Source organism: Eurosta solidaginis, unplaced genomic scaffold (genome assembly GCF_040869045.1).
Source record: "Eurosta solidaginis isolate ZX-2024a unplaced genomic scaffold, ASM4086904v1 ctg00001481.1, whole genome shotgun sequence".
NCBI lineage: Eukaryota > Metazoa > Arthropoda > Insecta > Diptera > Tephritidae > Eurosta > Eurosta solidaginis.
In genome coordinates this window covers 128501-141674 of record NW_027137151.1, presented here as the reverse complement: position 1 = coordinate 141674, position 13174 = coordinate 128501, and the positions used below count along the sequence as shown (strand labels likewise).

General features: G+C 32.7%; 2 non-coding genes across 2 annotated transcripts; both read left to right on the top strand.

The window, feature by feature from the left end:
- Window positions 1-672: 672 nt before the first annotated feature.
- LOC137236245 (5S ribosomal RNA) lies at window positions 673-791 on the top strand. The gene has a single exon (XR_010948338.1). It is a non-coding gene; the product is annotated as a 5S ribosomal RNA (ribosomal RNA).
- Window positions 792-11211: 10420 nt separating this feature from the next.
- Window positions 11212-11330, top strand: LOC137236244 (5S ribosomal RNA). The gene has a single exon (XR_010948337.1). It is a non-coding gene; the product is annotated as a 5S ribosomal RNA (ribosomal RNA).
- Window positions 11331-13174: the final 1844 nt, after the last annotated feature.

Here is a 13174-nt window from a genome sequence, read left to right as displayed (position 1 = left end):
GGTGGCGTAAAACGTATATCTGGTTTAATATATGAAGAAACTCGTGGTGTTTTAAAAGTATTTTTGGAAAATGTTATCCGTGATGCAGTCACTTATACTGAACATGCTAAAAGGAAAACAGTTACGGCTATGGATGTTGTATATGCATTGAAGAGGCAGGGTCGTACATTGTATGGTTTCGGCGGTTAAATTCATTTTTACGGACATATTAACACAAAATAAATATACATTCAAACAAACGGTCCTTTTCAGGACCACAATATTTTTTAACAAAGATTTCAAAATTTCTCTAATACAATACATAACAGAAAGATATGTTATTAAGATGTACATGCATATGTAGTATGTATGAATGTTCGTTTAAACTAAGTAGCATACGTATGTATGCATAATGAAAACTCATTCAAATGAATATACCCCGACACAAGCCAAGCGATATAAATATGTCTATAATAGCAGGCTTATTTTCAAAAATGGCATAAGTTCATTTTTGTAAAAAATAAACTTAATCTGATTTTAGTAGCAAGAGTATCTGAATACACTAAACTATAAAGTATATAACAAAATTTACTTAAATCGACTTATATCATTTAAAAAAAAAGGACAAATTCACAGCTGCGAGTATACACATTAAAGTAGCCATACTTATACCAATTTAGGCAAACAAATTTTGCCAACGACCATACCACGCTGAATACATCGGTTCTCGTCCGATCACCGAAATTAAGCAGCGTCGGGCGCGGTTAGTACTTAGATGGGGGACCGCTTGGGAACACCGCGTGTTGTTGGCATATCCAACTTTTTCTTTTATTTTATGTATATATATGTACATAAATATTTTTTTTATTAAATTGCATTTAATTGAATAAATACTTGGAATACAATTTAATATTTCTATAGATTCAATGGAAAAATTTCATACGCGCGCATACATTTACGTGCATAATAATATTAGTTATAATTTTTTACCATATCAATTATTGATTTAAAGCTTATAAGCATTCATCCTATAAATACAAAATGAATCTGCATAGTACAAATTCATACTCATCCACCTATTATAGTACTTAAAATGGACGCTGATGTCCGATTATGTTCAGATATGTATATTATAATCATATTGATAATTAATAAGCATTCAATGAGAATTTTTTTTATTTTTTTTTGAATGTCATGAAATTTCATTTAATTATACATATAAGTTGTAGACGTCCAATATCAATAATCAATTCAGACTAAAATTCCAAACTTTAGATGCCTTTAAGTGAAGCCATATAGGGTTACTCTAGTGTTGCAATAGAAATATTTAAAAAATTTTTTAAAATAAAATAATGTTGTTAAAACTCAACGAAGATAAGTTTTTTGATTTCTAATTTAACATATTTTATATATCCGAATTAAAATTTTGATTAGTACAAATATATTTTAAGAAATTTCACTTAATTGAGAAAAAATTCGATTTTATCAGTGCAAACTTTTGATTAAAATGCCTGACACTCCGAAAATATGAAATTCATCAATTTAAATGAATTCGTATATTAAACTAACACATTTCAGTTATCTATTTTTACATGAATATTTGCAATAACTTTAATATGTGAATTTTAATTAATTTATTAAGATGAAAAGTTTATCAAATGTAAATGGTACGTAGCACTGAAATGAAAACATTTGTCATCCATCTTTTCGCTGCGCTTCTCAAATTTTAAACAGAGTATCGCATTCTATGCGCTTGTATAAAAAAGTATAAATAGTGAGTTTGTGCTTTGTGTGCTTAAATTGATAAATATTTTCAAGTGTTAATAAAAGTTTAAATAAAATAATTAAGTGAAAATGTCTGACACAATCGCTGTTGCAAATGTTAGCTCACCAGTAGCTGCTTCTGCTGCTGTTGCTGAGAAGAAAGTTGCTGCTAAAAAAGCAACTAAACCCAAAAAACCATCGGTTGCTCCCACTCATCCACCAACTCAACAAATGGTAGATGCATCGATTAAGAATTTGAAGGAACGTGGTGGCTCATCACTTTTGGCAATTAAGAAATATATTAGTGCAACATATAAATGTGACGCCCAAAAATTGGCACCATTTATTAAGCGCTATTTGAAATCGGCTGTTACTAGTGGAAAATTGATTCAAACCAAAGGAAAGGGGGCATCTGGTTCATTTAAATTATCAGCTGCAGCCACTAAATCAGGTGATGGTAAGTCAAAATCGGTTGATAAATCAAAAGCCAAAAAAGATAGTGCAACATTAAAGAAAAAATCGTCGAGTGGTGTCAAAAAGGCAAGTGGTGAGAAAAAAGTGAAAAAAGCTGTTGCCACTAAGAAAACCGCCGAAAAAAAGAAAAGTGAGAAATCTAAGGCTAAAGACGCAAAAAAGACTGGCGCCGTTAAAGCCAAGCCAACCAAGTCGAAATCTGCCACCGCTAAGTCAAAGGCAACAAAAGCAAAAGCAACTGCTACCAAACCAAAAAAGGCTGCGACTAAAAAGCCAGCTGCAAAAAAGGCATCAGCTAAAAAATAAATATGCTGCGTTTTTTGTGATAATTTACAAGGACACAACATTCATTAAATGTTGAATTATCAATAAGCCCTTTTCAGGGCTACAAAATATACAAACAAAAAGATCAAAAATGTACGCAATACGTCTGACTACAGCGTTGCTTCGCCATAATAATTAACCGCTCTAGTGTCTGACACTGTAAGTCAGCCCTACCATGCTGACCAATTTTAAAATTGATGTTTCAATTGCAAAACAAAATTAAAAATTTTCATCGACTTAGAAAAATTCATATCTCTTTGTTAATTTATATTTTGTGACCCTGAAAAGCGCCTTTTTGTTAGCATTTTTTGATGTTTCAATTGCAAAACAAAATTAAAAATTTTCATCGACTTAGAAAAATTCATATCTCTTTGTTAATTTATATTTTGTGGCCCTGAAAAGGGCCTTTTTGTTAACATTTTTCACTTTTATACATATTTTCCTCAGTCGCACAAATTACTTGGAGCTTGTGTATTTGGTAACAGCCTTAGTACCCTCACTCACGGCATGCTTAGCCAATTCACCAGGCAACAATAGGCGTACGGCAGTTTGAATTTCGCGACTAGTAATTGTTGAACGTTTATTGTAATGAGCTAAACGTGATGCTTCAGCAGCAATACGTTCAAAAATGTCATTAACAAAACTGTTCATGATACTCATTGCTTTCGACGATATACCAGTATCAGGATGTACTTGTTTCAACACTTTATAAATGTAGATGGCATAACTTTCCTTCCTCTTACGCTTCTTCTTCTTGTCGTTTTTAGTAATATTCTTCTGAGCCTTACCGGCCTTCTTAGCTGCTTTACCACTAGTTTTAGGAGGCATATTTAATTTTCACAAAATCACTTCACTATCACTCACACTTTTTAATAATTTTCTAAGTGTCAAACATTTTGTCAAACATTTTTTTTATTCATCATTAATTTCATTGAATACATTTGTTGATGGCTTATATTCTATACATGTGTTTCTTAACGTATTGATACTTATCTAAGAGTGCTCATAGCTAAATATAAGATTTGATAACAGCATTGCTTTGAAATATTCTTTGAATATTAATTAAGTCTGTATTTATCCAGAAAAAGCTAAAAAAACTGGATTTCAATTTTATATTTATTTATATCTTAAAACTAACTTAAAGCTAACAAGAAAGGATAGACAGAAATATATTTACAAAAGACTTAGATCTAATGAGGTTATAAACATTTTTTTATTTAGGTTGAAAATCATTTTGATTAATATTATATACAGAGTTTGCGAGGTTCAATGAATTTATTCTTCTGTGATAGAATAGTAATTTCTTATCTCTAAACAGAACATTCTTTTCATATAATATTTTTAAGTGAACTGGTGACATAAATCGTCCTTCAAATGGGAATGTTATGGAGTTTTCTTTCAACAAATATTTATCAATTAATTTATTCTTGCTATTTTTTAACTTATTTACGCACTTTAAAGCATTTTTCACCATAAATTGATCAATTCTTTCCAATTTACATTTTTTATACAGAGTTTTATTTGAAATATATCGGCTAAAACCCTGCCTGAATGGCCTACGACTGGTATTAGTACAAACTCTAAGGATTTGTCTTTCAAATTTACGTAATCTCTCCATTTGGCTTGAAGAGATTCCAAACCAAATAGGAAATGCGTAAGCTATAATTGGTCTTATTAATTGCTTGTAACAATTGATTTTGATTTTGCCGCTCAAATCCTTTGCTCTTTTTAAAAATGATATGTACATGAAAAATATCTTCTTGGCCTTTGCTAGAATAAAATCTACATGACGAATGAATTTGAAGGTTTCATCGATGATCACACCCAAATATTTAATACTTTTTTCATATTTTAAAGTTGTATTGCCAATGGTAATGGTTGGTATATATTGACGTGCCGAGCGATATATTCTCTTTTTTAGGCCTTTGACTGCAGTACAAACACATTTGTTTGGATTAATCTTAAGTTTCCACATTTTAAAATAATCTGTCAATTTTCTTATATAGTCATTTATCTCCTCACTAGCATTTGCTAGATTGGCTTTCGATGACAATATAAGAATATCGTCAGCATAAACGATTACAGATAGACCCTCGTTGGGATCCGGTAAATCAGCCATGAATATGTTAAACAACACAGGACCTAACAGCGACCCCTGCGGTACTCCTGCCACTATATCTTTATCAATGGAGTTTTCATTTTTATTGTATACAAAAAAAGATCTTCCTGTTAGATAGTCATATATTATTCGGCAGATGTTTTTATTAAATCCGAACATTTTGTACATTTTAAAAACTACTCCTTCAATCCATGTTGTATCAAAAGCTTTTTCAAGGTCTAAACTAACTAAGATTGTCGCTTTTCTCTTTTCTAGGTTCGCAGTTACCGTGTCAGATAATATGGTTAGCGCTTGATTAGTGCCTAGTCCGCATCGAAAACCAAACTGGAAGTCCTTCAGCGTATCATTATCAAGAATGTGTTCTTTAATTTTATCCAGTAGTAAACCTTCTATTAATTTACTAAGATTAGAAAGTAGTGAGATCGGCCTGTAACTTTTCAGATCGTTTGCACCACATTTTGGCTTTAGAATAGGAATCATTTTTGCACATTTCCATCTTGCAGGAAAGTAGCCAATATTATAACAATGATTAAAAAGAATCGCCACAAATTTCCAAAATGACGGACAAGTTTTGCGTAATATGAAATTGGGTACTCCATCTTCCCCGCTACTCTTTTTGTTGTTTTTCCTCCATAATAGGAATTCAATTTCCTTATGTGAAATAAACTGTTTATAATCTTCTTTTAGCTCAGATATATCATTTTCGTTTATGGAAGATAAACCATCTGCAGAGAATGTGTCATTAAAATTAAAAAACGGAATGTATCCTCTAATTCCTTCATTTTCATTAACTACATATTCAGTGTGATTAGTAGAGCCCATATTAACATTTTGATGATGAATTTTTTCGAAACGATCAGCTAATTTATTAATTTTATCAAAATTAGTCTCTAATAAGCACCCGCCGTCATCAACTAGAGGAGGTAGGTCGCTATGTCGTTTAATACCACTAAGTTGCTTAACCCTTCTATATGTATGGTTATTCATTTTCATATTTTTAAATAGGTTTGCCCAATACTCATCTTCGTGAATCGTTAGCAACTCTGAAATTATCATGTCCATGTTTCTCCTGATGGCAATCAGGGTAGATTTGCGATGAGGCTCTACACACCTAAATATTTGTCTCCTGATTTTTTTCCTTTCCCTAATAAATTGGAGAATATTATTCGGAAGATTGAGGTTGCATTTCTTTTTTAGTTCTACCATAGGGACATTCTTTTTTATAGCCTTCTCAAAAGTCTTTTCCAAATTTAGTATGCACTCGTCGATTTCTACCACGCTCACATTTCTATCAGCTGGCAGCGAATATTTTTCGAGTTCATCATCTAAAATCCTGTTTATATCTTTCAAATTAGCTCGATCCCAGCAGGGAACGGTTACGGGCGGAACTTTGAGCGGATCATTAGTTATAATTATCATTTCAACCGCATCATGGTCTGAATCATAATCTAATGTTCTCAGCGAGTTGGAGAAATATTCATGAAATTTTATTGTAACGTAAGCGGATATAAGAAAGTAATCCAAAAAAGAGTTGCTCACAGGACGCGTGGGCAATTTTGTGGGTACAACTTGTAAAAGATGAGGACCATCTAACCAATTGGCTAATTCTCTGCCGCTAACATTTGTAAAAGAATCCCCCCAATTAGGATGCCTAGCATTAAGATCACATCCAAGAACTACTTGCTTAGCTGTTACAGCGTCTATTATGTTGCTTAGATCTTCGCTTATTAATTTGCAATTGGGAGGCTTATACATGGCTACAAAGGCCACTTTTTCACCACCTACTAATTCAATTTCTATCGCGATATTTTCTATGCTATTGCATATTGTATTTAACTTAGAATATTTATAGCACTCCTTTACACAGATAGCAGTGCCTCCTCCGTTATTCTCAGTACGATACTGAGCAACAAAATTATACCCATCAAATAGTATTTTGTGTCTGATATTGAGTTTATGCTCAGCTATCAGAAGCACATCTGGGTTGTGCCTTTTTAGGAATATGTTAAGAAAATGCCTCTTTTTTTTTGATACTAGAGAGTTTACGTTTATGAAAATGCATTTTAGGTGTCTAAACATCCAAACGCAATGTCAAAAATAGATTAAAAAGTGCTTGTGATTTTTCCTCATCACTGCCCATTGCTTTATAACTTTTGGAAAAGTTTTCTATTTTGGTTAGACACCCAAAAAAGTCTTTTCCTAGTAGTCTTTTACAATCTTCGTTGATAGCGTTAAATTTTACATCGAAACCAGATTCCCTAATAGAATTTGGCTGAGTAACGCCACTTAATTTTGCCGCATATGATACACTTTTGTTAATATATGATGCTGCAGCCGATCTTGCTGTTGGATTTGCTGCCTTTTCGATTTTCTTATTACCTTTAGTTCTTAGCCTGTTTATTATTTCTATCCTTTTCGGACATTTTTTATCATTGGCCGTATGGCCTTCTCCTAAACAATTTGCGCATTTGACTGGCAGTCCTACGCGCTTCACTACTTGTCCTGAAGATTTGTCGGTGTAAACGAAATTATCTGTATTCAGGTGTTTGGGAGGGACTTGGCAGTTTCCTGGCCCGTGCGACTCACTACATTTGACACACCTAAATGGCATGTTACAGTTACTTGCAACGTGTGAAAACCGTTGACAATTTTTGCATTGAATTGGTGAGTCATTTTTGAAACCCTCAAAGCTCACCTTGCAGTTTAAAATATATTGAATTTTTTTAAATTCGGCTACGTTAGAGTCCCTAGATATTTGGACCAACCAGTTGTATTTTAGCTTTTTTAAATTTATTATCTTTACACTTATATCCAAGTTATTTAGGTAGTCTAATACTTCACATTCTTCATATATGTGTGACAACTTTTTGATAATCATAGTGTAGGGTTTAACCTCATTTGGCGTAAATGTATAATAACAAATTTTACTGTCATTTAGATATTTTTTAATTATAATGTAATCTTCGATGGTTGATGGGCTAACATGGGTAACGTTTTTATTAATTATATTGAAACAAAAATTTTTGTGACCCAGTAGACCACTAAGCCTTGAGGCTATTTCTTTGATATTAATATTATAACATACATATATTGGAGGCTTGCTCCTTTTATTATGGTTTTTGATACTCACATTTGTTACTTTTCTTTCTTGGGTTACTGCAGACGCCATTAATTCCGCTGCCACCGCTGCCTCCCTTTCATTGTTCATGTTGTCAATTGTTCCCCTGTTCATGCTGTCCTCATCGTCTCCAATTCCATCAGTGTATTCAACCTCTGTATTATAATTTATGTCTGTCACCTCCTGATTCGTTTGTACTTTAGGCACACTTGCACTTGCACTAGCCGTTTCATATGCTTTGAGCCGATTTTCCAGCTCGTTAATTTTATTTTCAAATTGTTTATTTAAAATCAAAAGTTTTTTGTTGTATTCAACAATTTTAGAAAAATCGGAACTAGAGTCCAAAGACCCATCGTCACAATCACGATTATTGCGTCGCCTTTTTTCCCGCCGACTCTTCTTCTTCCCATTTTGGGAAGGTTTAGTCGGACTGGATTGTTTTAAATATTGATTTATTGTCTTATCATCCCCTAGGGGAGCAAAAGAGTTATTAGTGTCCATTTCACTATAGCAAATTCAATTGCATACACTACACCTAGTAGCTATTGTCAGTAATCACTTGCTCTTTACTTTGTACGAGCCATTTCTCACTTTCACCTTTCACAATTCAAAACAAACACTGATCACTGAACACTTCACTTAATGTTTTTTGATTTTCTAAGTGTCAAAATGCGCACCTTTAAGTGTATTTTTTCCGACAAACCATTCAACCTGTTCGTAACGATTCGCTAAATATTGCCGGCATTAATTTGAAAACATGCGATTGGGGTTGCTCAATGTACAAACGAAAAAGTATATAAGCGCAGCACAAATTGCGTTTAGGAAATAAAGTGCCCAAGCTATTCAGCTAGTGTGTGTATTTGTGAAAAAGTGTATTAAGTGAAATATATAACAACAATAATGTCTGGCCGTGGTAAAGGTGGTAAAGTAAAGGGAAAGGCAAAGTCACGTTCAAACCGTGCTGGTCTTCAATTCCCTGTCGGTCGTATTCATCGTTTGTTACGTAAAGGCAATTATGCTGAACGTGTTGGTGCCGGTGCTCCAGTATATTTAGCTGCTGTTATGGAATATTTGGCAGCTGAAGTTCTTGAATTGGCTGGTAATGCTGCACGTGATAATAAAAAAACTAGAATTATTCCACGTCATTTACAATTGGCTATTCGTAACGATGAAGAATTGAATAAACTATTGTCTGGAGTTACCATAGCTCAAGGTGGTGTTTTACCAAATATTCAAGCTGTACTTTTGCCAAAGAAGACCGAAAAGAAAGCATAAGTGATGTAATCGCCGATTTACATATATTCTTAGACGCCAAATTTAAAACCGTCCTTTTCAGGACGACAAAATATATATACAAAGAGATTAATTATATTGTCATATATATGTATTTATCTATTTTAAAACCTATTAAAACACTTTTTGAAAGAAAAATTTAAAAGGTCATAAGTACACTTTTGGAAAATTTATTTTTTTAACGAAATCTGCGTTAACAACTACTTCAATTAATAAAATAGTGTTTGAAAATATTCATAAAAAAGTTGACTTACATCATTTTCCAGAAGAAAAAAAACTGAGCAACATTAAAAAAGTACAGCATGCAAGCTACTACATATTGTATGTATATATGTACATATGTATGTTTGTATGAGCATCTCGACAAAGGCGCAAAAAGTTGTGGCGTGTATTCATACGTACCAAAGGTACAAACACACAACCGTGCATACATACTAATGTATGTGTTTAGCAAATAAATGTGAGTAGGTATGCACACCATATTAAGGGTAAAACTACAGCTGCTACTATCAAAATACGAATTTTCATTAACAGTTGCTTCAGTTATTTTTGATCTTTTTTGTTTAAAAAAATTTGTGGTCCTGAAAAGGACCGTTTATAATATTTATTAAAATATGGAATTAAGCACGTTCACCACGTATACGTCTAGCCAATTGAATATCTTTTGGCATAATTGTGACACGTTTTGCATGAATGGCACACAAATTTGTATCTTCGAACAAACCAACTAAATATGCTTCACTTGCTTCTTGTAATGCCATAACAGCTGAACTCTGGAAACGTAAATCAGTTTTAAAATCTTGAGCAATTTCACGCACCAAACGTTGGAATGGCAATTTACGAATCAACAGTTCGGTACTCTTCTGATAACGACGAATTTCACGCAAAGCGACTGTACCTGGGCGATAACGATGTGGCTTCTTCACTCCACCAGTTGCCGGCGCACTTTTGCGAGCAGCTTTAGTGGCCAATTGTTTACGTGGCGCTTTACCACCAGTCGATTTACGGGCTGTTTGCTTTGTACGAGCCATTTCTCACTTTTATTTTTCACAATTCAAAATAAACACTGATCACTGAACACTTCACTTAATAAACCTAATTTTTATAAATGTGGAAATACATATAATAAAATACACAAAAACGTTTCATTTGTCCATTTTTTTTAGGGTTGCAATATTGTGCGAGTTAAAATGAGATAGAAATATTTATGCCACATAATGGTAGCTCACTCAATGTTGTGGATTTTTGTATAAATAGCAGCTACGTTCGGTAACCAAGCTATTAGTTGTGAAGTGATCAAGTGAAGTGTTCTTGTGAAAGCTAAAAAAAGTGCTAAATAGAAAAAATGACTGGTCGTGGCAAAGGTGGAAAAGGATTAGGTAAAGGTGGCGCCAAACGTCATCGCAAAGTTTTACGTGATAACATCCAAGGTATCACAAAGCCAGCTATTCGACGTTTAGCACGTCGTGGTGGCGTAAAACGTATATCTGGTTTAATATATGAAGAAACTCGTGGTGTTTTAAAAGTATTTTTGGAAAATGTTATCCGTGATGCAGTCACTTATACTGAACATGCTAAAAGGAAAACAGTTACGGCTATGGATGTTGTATATGCATTGAAGAGGCAGGGTCGTACATTGTATGGTTTCGGCGGTTAAATTCATTTTTACGGACATATTAACACAAAATAAATATACATTCAAACAAACGGTCCTTTTCAGGACCACAATATTTTTTAACAAAGATTTCAAAATTTCTCTAATACAATACATAACAGAAAGATATGTTATTAAGATGTACATGCATATGTAGTATGTATGAATGTTCGTTTAAACTAAGTAGCATACGTATGTATGCATAATGAAAACTCATTCAAATGAATATACCCCGACACAAGCCAAGCGATATAAATATGTCTATAATAGCAGGCTTATTTTCAAAAATGGCATAAGTTCATTTTTGTAAAAAATAAACTTAATCTGATTTTAGTAGCAAGAGTATCTGAATACACTAAACTATAAAGTATATAACAAAATTTACTTAAATCGACTTATATCATTTAAAAAAAAAGGACAAATTCACAGCTGCGAGTATACACATTAAAGTAGCCATACTTATACCAATTTAGGCAAACAAATTTTGCCAACGACCATACCACGCTGAATACATCGGTTCTCGTCCGATCACCGAAATTAAGCAGCGTCGGGCGCGGTTAGTACTTAGATGGGGGACCGCTTGGGAACACCGCGTGTTGTTGGCATATCCAACTTTTTCTTTTATTTTATGTATATATATGTACATAAATATTTTTTTTATTAAATTGCATTTAATTGAATAAATACTTGGAATACAATTTAATATTTCTATAGATTCAATGGAAAAATTTCATACGCGCGCATACATTTACGTGCATAATAATATTAGTTATAATTTTTTACCATATCAATTATTGATTTAAAGCTTATAAGCATTCATCATATAAATACAAAATGAATCTGCATAGTACAAATTCATACTCATCCACCTATTATAGTACTTAAAATGGACGCTGATGTCCGATTATGTTCAGATATGTATATTATAATCATATTGATAATTAATAAGCATTCAATGAGAATTTTTTTTATTTTTTTTTGAATGTCATGAAATTTCATTTAATTATACATATAAGTTGTAGACGTCCAATATCAATAATCAATTCAGACTAAAATTCCAAACTTTAGATGCCTTTAAGTGAAGCCATATAGGGTTACTCTAGTGTTGCAATAGAAATATTTAAAAAATTTTTTAAAATAAAATAATGTTGTTAAAACTCAACGAAGATAAGTTTTTTGATTTCTAATTTAACATATTTTATATATCCGAATTAAAATTTTGATTAGTACAAATATATTTTAAGAAATTTCACTTAATTGAGAAAAAATTCGATTTTATCAGTGCAAACTTTTGATTAAAATGCCTGACACTCCGAAAATATGAAATTCATCAATTTAAATGAATTCGTATATTAAACTAACACATTTCAGTTATCTATTTTTACATGAATATTTGCAATAACTTTAATATGTGAATTTTAATTAATTTATTAAGATGAAAAGTTTATCAAATGTAAATGGTACGTAGCACTGAAATGAAAACATTTGTCATCCATCTTTTCGCTGCGCTTCTCAAATTTTAAACAGAGTATCGCATTCTATGCGCTTGTATAAAAAAGTATAAATAGTGAGTTTGTGCTTTGTGTGCTTAAATTGATAAATATTTTCAAGTGTTAATAAAAGTTTAAATAAAATAATTAAGTGAAAATGTCTGACACAATCGCTGTTGCAAATGTTAGCTCACCAGTAGCTGCTTCTGCTGCTGTTGCTGAGAAGAAAGTTGCTGCTAAAAAAGCAACTAAACCCAAAAAACCATCGGTTGCTCCCACTCATCCACCAACTCAACAAATGGTAGATGCATCGATTAAGAATTTGAAGGAACGTGGTGGCTCATCACTTTTGGCAATTAAGAAATATATTAGTGCAACATATAAATGTGACGCCCAAAAATTGGCACCATTTATTAAGCGCTATTTGAAATCGGCTGTTACTAGTGGAAAATTGATTCAAACCAAAGGAAAGGGGGCATCTGGTTCATTTAAATTATCAGCTGCAGCCACTAAATCAGGTGATGGTAAGTCAAAATCGGTTGATAAATCAAAAGCCAAAAAAGATAGTGCAACATTAAAGAAAAAATCGTCGAGTGGTGTCAAAAAGGCAAGTGGTGAGAAAAAAGTGAAAAAAGCTGTTGCCACTAAGAAAACCGCCGAAAAAAAGAAAAGTGAGAAATCTAAGGCTAAAGACGCAAAAAAGACTGGCGCCGTTAAAGCCAAGCCAACCAAGTCGAAATCTGCCACCGCTAAGTCAAAGGCAACAAAAGCAAAAGCAACTGCTACCAAACCAAAAAAGGCTGCGACTAAAAAGCCAGCTGCAAAAAAGGCATCAGCTAAAAAATAAATATGCTGCGTTTTTTGTGATAATTTACAAGGACACAACATTCATTAAATGTTGAATTATCAATAAGCCCTTTTCAGGGCTACAAAATATACAAACAAAAAGATCAAAAATG